Source organism: Micrasema longulum, unplaced genomic scaffold, assembly GCF_059751315.1.
Source record: "Micrasema longulum isolate JH-2025_06_02 unplaced genomic scaffold, ASM5975131v1 h1tg002706l, whole genome shotgun sequence".
Classification (NCBI taxonomy): Eukaryota; Metazoa; Arthropoda; class Insecta; order Trichoptera; family Brachycentridae; genus Micrasema; species Micrasema longulum.
The window spans coordinates 68,600-75,859 of record NW_028279838.1 but is presented as its reverse complement, the minus strand read 5'-3'; positions in this window follow the sequence as shown (position 1 = coordinate 75,859).

Sequence of the window (7,260 nt, the reverse complement as noted above, 5' to 3'; positions counted from 1 at the left end):
TCTACACCACGGAGGCCGCCTATTATTGTACTAAATATTCTAAAACTAGAGCATTTTCTTCAATGTTACGCAGCATGCAATCAATACCAACTTCACATTGTAATAATTACGTAGAACATATAATGGTTACATCCATTATTATATGAAAGATTTAGTTCAAAAACAAAAAAAAAAGTTTTTTTTTTTAATGTCAGCAATTATAAACATTTTATTTATTTATTTTGAATTTCTTTATTATATTTATTAATTCAAAAGTTTTAGAATTTAATTTCTAATCATCACAATGACATATTTTTATTCCGAGGATATGTCAGTCGATCTCAAACTTTTATACACAAATAAAAAATAACTCGGTGGTGTAAACATAGAAATTATATTCTATCCTTAATTCGCTTTTGAAAGAGATGGTAAAATTTGATTTTTAATTTATTTATTTCCAATAATACAACAGTAAGACTATTCAAGATCTCTATACCACCAGAGGACTCAGCTATAATAACTGAATCTGAGGATGACCTACAAAGAAAGCTGTATAAGTTTCACCTAGTATCACAAAGGCTAAACATGTCAATATCAATCAGCGAAACAAAAAGTCTTACAGTATCCCGACAACCTATAAGGTGTAGTAAGGTGTAGTAAGGTGACTATTGACAACAAGCCAGTGGGCAGTTTCAGATAACTAAGAGTAGAAATCTCAAGTCATAGGGAACTACGAACAGGTCAACAAAGCATCAACTGTGTCGGGGTGTCTGAGGAATGTAATACGGAGAAATAAGGATATGCATATCGATAGAAAAGTCAGAATATACAAGACACGTGTGAGACCCATCATGTCATGCTGTGGAAGCGCGGACTGATATTGTTCATACCAAAGGGCTACTTAGAACTGCTGAAATGGTATCATGGTCCATTACTGGAATAACGCTCCGAGACCGAATCTGTAATACATTATCATTTCATCATTCCCTTTCCGCACCTAATGGTCCATAGGGCACTGCATTGGTACACCAATCGCAGCGTATCTTGATCATTTTTTTTTGTCCAGGAACTATGAAATATTTTGGTTTGTAAACACTCTTTCAAATAAATATTTCATATCAACCATGTCGGGAATCGAACTTGAGACCTCTCACACGGTAGGCAAACTCGCTGACCATTACACCACGAGGCCGACTAATACTATAACTATTAACTTATGTATACCTGTTGAAAATTGCAAAGAAAAAAATATAATTAAAAAAAATTAAATAAAATAGAGATACATATGGAATAGAGGACCGCGTACAATGAAGCAAATCCAGACAAAGATACTGGAGGGTCCATGTGGACAGAATGAGCAGCAACAGACTTGTGCACACTGCAGCCAATGAAATTCCACCTGGACGATGTCCGCCTGGAAGACCATCCAAGAGATAAAGGACCTCATCATCTCAAGAGAACAACTAGTTTTCTGTAACACAGTTCTTAGGATCTTTAAACTCGTCGAGTAGGCCGGCCTAACTTGCCCTGTGCCCAGCCAATTTTTGTGAAATTTCATGTTTTGTGAAGGGTTTCGTAAAAGTGTTATGATTATGAAAATACTAGGTTAAATCAACTGAAACTAAATATGAATCTTTAAATTAAAACGTCAACTGCAATGAAAACTGAGCGAAACCGTAATGGCGAATGGTGATATGGCAAATGGCCACAATCGGCCATGAAAAAAATGAAATCAATCGATAAAGGATATCTCTATATTTATTGATATTGCAAATCAGATGACAGCTTTGGAATGTTTTGAGTATTTGCTATTTATAGAACTACGAAAAAGTCACGATAGAAGTCATTAGATGTCAATAAAATGCACATTTTTAGACGGCTGGTAAACCACGTGAAAACCATTGAGGTTTATAACTAGAGTAAGCAAAAGCGTTCAAAATATGGTCCCTCAACCTGCGGCCAATATGTTTGATGGAACGGGCTTTAGTCTGTTGCGAGTATTCCTCGGATACTTTTGTCTGTGACGTGTATGCGGAAGGGAGCACCATACTAAATAGAACTCTCGGTAGACCGATGTAAACAGTCCCTGCTTTTTTCTGTAATACGCGTTTTGCTTGTCAAAGTCGACATGATATGAGGTGACGATACTTGCTCTCTCCTCCGGTCATTTCCTTTCCTTTGGGGACGACTTTTTAGCTCAGATTTGTATGAAGTTTCATCTTTATATACTCAATGGTGAAAACACTGGACCGAGATACAACGCGTGGTTATACAATCACTTCATACAATGTGTTAGAAGATGAAGAAGATTTTTAAAACTATTAGTGTTTAAAACATTATTTTAAGAATCCTAATGTAATACACCTGATTTATAAAAGTGATTTTTATCAAAACAATTTATTTATTTATTTGAAAATGCCTATTGGGCTAATGTAAAAATATGAATAGGCTTTATTTTTCAGGATTTGTTCATTTTAGTTTATGATCACACTATTTAAACATAGCTCTAGACTAGAATGATTTTACTGTGAAAAGAATAATCTAGTCATTAATAATTGTGTAATAGTGTAAGTTGTAGAAATTTAAGGTATTTTATTATGTGTGCCATTTTGCAAGACTGTTACAGCTAATCATAGAACTAATATGACATTTGTAGTTTTTACTTTCAATCTTTGTTTCATTCTGTGATCTATAAGTATATTATACACTGTACTTTGTAAATTATTGTTTGACCTTATACAATATATAGATACTAAGTAATGTTCAAGTTTGTTGTATTAACAGGCCTATATTTTTAGATAGATGTTGTAAGAACCTCCTTGGAAGTATGTCTTATATTTAAGGAACAAAATAAGGTTGCCAAGATTTTGTTTCAATCTAAAACACCTCATTTGAACCAAGTTTTTTTTTATCAAACCTGTGTACAGATTTATAATTAGTATATTATAAAAGCGTGTGTATTATTTTTCTATTTGGATTCTCAATTATATTTTACGTAATAAATAAAAGACATTTCAAATTCTTTAAATATGATGCTTATATAAAGATTTTACAAGAATACTTATTCCATTTGCATAATATCTACCTCTATAAAAAATAATAAATTTTTTGCCGGTAGTTTGCATACTCATATTTATCTTAAGAAGTTTTTAAAACAGCGAGTTTTCAGCATTTTTTTTTCAAAGAATAACCCGCTAAGTTGTGGAGGCCTGTCAGCAGGTAGAAAAGAAAATATATTTATGGAAGATGAATAATACACCACAACACCCAGACCATCAATTAAAAATCTTTTTTGGATTTTTTTTCTTGCAATTGGCGGGAAACAAGCCAGCGATGCCAGCTTCTCAGTTGGGCGTCAACGGCACCTGTCAATTTTAAAAGGATTAGCGGATTTATCAATTTAGTCAACTCAAAAATTCGTACAGCAATATTTGCATAAAATTTTACTAATAAAGATTGGTAAAAATTTTATACAAACTAATTATTAAATGTGTTACCATTTTTTTTTATAAGCAACTTTTTCATTTTTGTATTGATTTAAAATAATTTAAATTATAAATATATTTAAAAACAAAACATAAAATACTATTATAAGTAAATATAATATAATGATGACAGAATCATTAGTAGTAGGGGAATGTGTATCTCTATACTATATGAATATTTTAAATTTTACTGAGCTAACTATGTATTTTGTTTAGGGACTTAAGTTGGCGATCAATTCTATTGTGGGCGTATTGTTAAACACCAGATTCCATGACTTGCTTTTTGCGAATTAAATGCAGATACTTAAATGCAAATATATGAGGTTGTTTAGTTATACACATTCACATAACTCTTTGCTGAAAGTACATCTTTGTTTAAAATAGAATAATTTTAAATTACTAATATTTGATTGCACAAAATTTTACAAATGAGACAAAAAACCTCTTTCCTTGCATTTGATAACATTTTTATTACACGTTATATTGAAAAGACGTTTGTTTACAAAACTTCATATTCTCTCAAATTTGTCTTATTTTTTTGTCATAACTAAAAATTGGAAAGTTATCTAATTGAATCAAAATGGAAAACCTTTTTTTAAATGATATTATTGTTATAAAATTATATAAAATATTACTTGCAAGTCTGGCAACCTTTATCAAAAATCAGTATTATGTGTTTTAATTTATTGTTGTTGTGTAAAAGGAATAATATTTAGAAAATAAATGGTGTAAATTTTATGTTTTTTTTTCTCATTATTCTTCTGTTGAAATCCTATTCACATTTAATAGCAACCGGACATTGTGATTTTTGCAAATTGTGTAACACTGATAACAAAGTTTTATTTTCATAATAATTTATAATGAAGTGTTACGAAGTGAATGCCGATTCAATTAATAATATTAAAAAAAAAAAAATAAGAAAATTACACAAAAATTTAATATTGAAATGTGATTTCTAATGCATCATAAAATTTTATGAAATAGTGATTCTCTGAATTATGGCAAACTATTTTCTTAATTAATTGGAGAGTTGAACATTCTCATCAAATCAATTTAAAACATTGTGAAATATCGACGGTGGAAAGGGAAAAGTTCATAAGCAACATGTAGCCAACTTTACAGAAGAGCCAATTATTAAAGTTTTTTTTAATTGATAAAAAGTTTTTTTTAATTGATAAAAAATTTTATACTTTAAATTTTTATTTAAATTATGTAGGAATCCCATCAAAATAATAGTTTTATATGAGATTTTTTGTTAGTAAAAAAAAAATGAAAAATGAAAAACTTTGATTTGCTATTCTGAAAAGCTACTACATGTCGCTTAGGAACTTTTGCCTTTCCTCCATTGCCATTTTTATGCCAACATTGCGATTTGAAATAAAAATAAAAGGAATGTTGTCAGCATTTTAGATTTAGTAATAAATCATTATCATGTAGTGGCATTGGTACTTTAATTGCAGCATATCTGGATCATTTTGTTACATGGAAGGTAAGGTGACCAGTGACGAGTCTTAAGCCTAAAGTACAATGAAATATTACACTGTAGAACTAACATTAAAACAAATATTTTTAATCCGCCATGCCAGCAATCGAAACCCGTACCTCAAGTATGGTAGGTAAATGCGTCGACCACTAAACTACCATGGCTGGTATTTCAAACGAAATTATAGCGCGGTATTGCGCGTTTTTACGTACTAAATACGCATTATAGCGCGCTGTAAACGCGTTCGGAATACCAGCCCAAGTGGACTTATCTCCACTTTATTTCCTATTCCAGGATTTTTATTAAGTTAAAAATACTCATCCAGTGTTCAGGTTCTATTTAACACACATAATTGTATTCTTTTTTTGCCCATACACAGGAATAAAATCAATTTTAGACTCACTAAAATGAGCTAAAATTGATTTAAAAGATGTATTGATTTCAAATCCTCCATTGGGTAATTTGAGTGTCCTGTTTTGGACCAAAAACTCTTACTAGAACATAAAATTCAATCAACTAATAATGTTGTTTCTATTTTAAACTCAAGTTGAGCAATCTATCGTAATCTAGCATAACTGCATTACTTTATAGAAAAAATAGGTTTACAAAAGTTTTGAGGTACAATCTAACCTGTTTTCTGATAGAAGTTTTTTTAAATATTGGAACTGAGTCTTAATATTGTAGGTGTTATGTAGTAGATGCCATAAATATATAAGACTATTCTGATTTAGTTGTTGAGTCATCATTTTAATCAGCCCATGTTGGTCCACTGTAGAATATAGGCCTCCCCCTGTCTTCCACACTCCTAGTTCTGCGCCGTCTTCATCCACTGTCTACCGGCAAACCTCCGAATATCAATCTTCTCATCAGTGGCTGTCTTTGGGGTCTCATATTCCTTAGTCTCCAATCGAGAACACGCTTTATCTTCATCCTATCTATCATCCACCATTCGAGCGATATGTCCTGCCCATTTTCACTTCAACCAACCAATCCTTTCCACTCATCATCCACCTTTACACTCAAAAGACAGCCTCTGATTTTGCCTAAAAATGAAAATGGAAGCTTTTTTAAAACAGAAAAAATCCATTTTAAGAAATATAAATCTCCAGTCTTTTGTCTACAAACATTTGGACAAACTTAAATATTGTAAATATAAACCTTGCAAGGAAAATAATAAAAATTCAACTCCCATCTAAAAAAAACAGTATTTCCACCACATCATATACTATGGTTTAACAGCAGATAATTGTTTTTTTTTTCTGTCTCTTAATGTTATTCCAAGCGTAACGCGTTCTTGGTGAGAGACATAGTCTCCACGCAGTGTGTTAGGACGGATAGAAGGTAGGACACATTGGTTAAATACTGTAGTGTTTAGGGAGATTGGAATGGAACTTCGAAATGTGGAATTTAATTTACCAAGTGTACCTATCCTTCTTTTTATTTCACTGCTATGGTTATCTCTGCCGACAGTGATTTTGTGACCCAAGTATATATAGTGGTCAACCTTGTCTACAGGTAGTTTTCTGTAATTGTTATTGATATTCATCATTTACTTTTGTTTTGTTGAGGTACACCACAAATAAGCATACACGACTGTCTTAAAACAGGGTTACTTACCCTAGTTACACAAAGCAACTTTATAATATTACTGTGATAATTTTATGTATATTTATACCTAATAAGATAAATGAATAAATGTCGGTGTTACAGTAATACTTTTATGAAAATCAGAGATAGCTGCCTATCTATTTTAGGTCTTGTGAGGAATAAAATTAAAGATCATACATTTTTTTTATTTTAAAATGTTTTTTCAGAGTGTCCTTCAAATTGTAATTAATTCTTTTGATGCATGCATTAAAATATTATAATGAATGGTAAGTAATTCAGTGTTCATGGAAAATGGTGTAATGTTGCAAAATATCCATAATTGAGTTGTTAGCACAATAAATTTTCTAATACCAAGAAGACCAAGAAAATATCTAGGTAGTTTTGTTTAATTTTTCACCAGAATTAATGAATGGAATATTGATACCAATTTTAATAAAACACTTACATATATTAAAATTACTTTTTACACATGCGTCCTACAAATCCACAAGGCATGGTAAATTTAGGGTGGATTGATTTTTATTGGCCTTTTAGTTGGCCTCGTGGTGTAATGGTCAGCGCGTTTGCCTACCATGCAAGAGGTCTCAGGTTCGATTCCTGACATGTTTGATATGAAATATTTATTTAAAAAGGTATTTTCACACTAGAATATTTCATAGTCCCTGGACTGGTACCTGAAGCGTAAGGCTGATCACCTTACCTTCA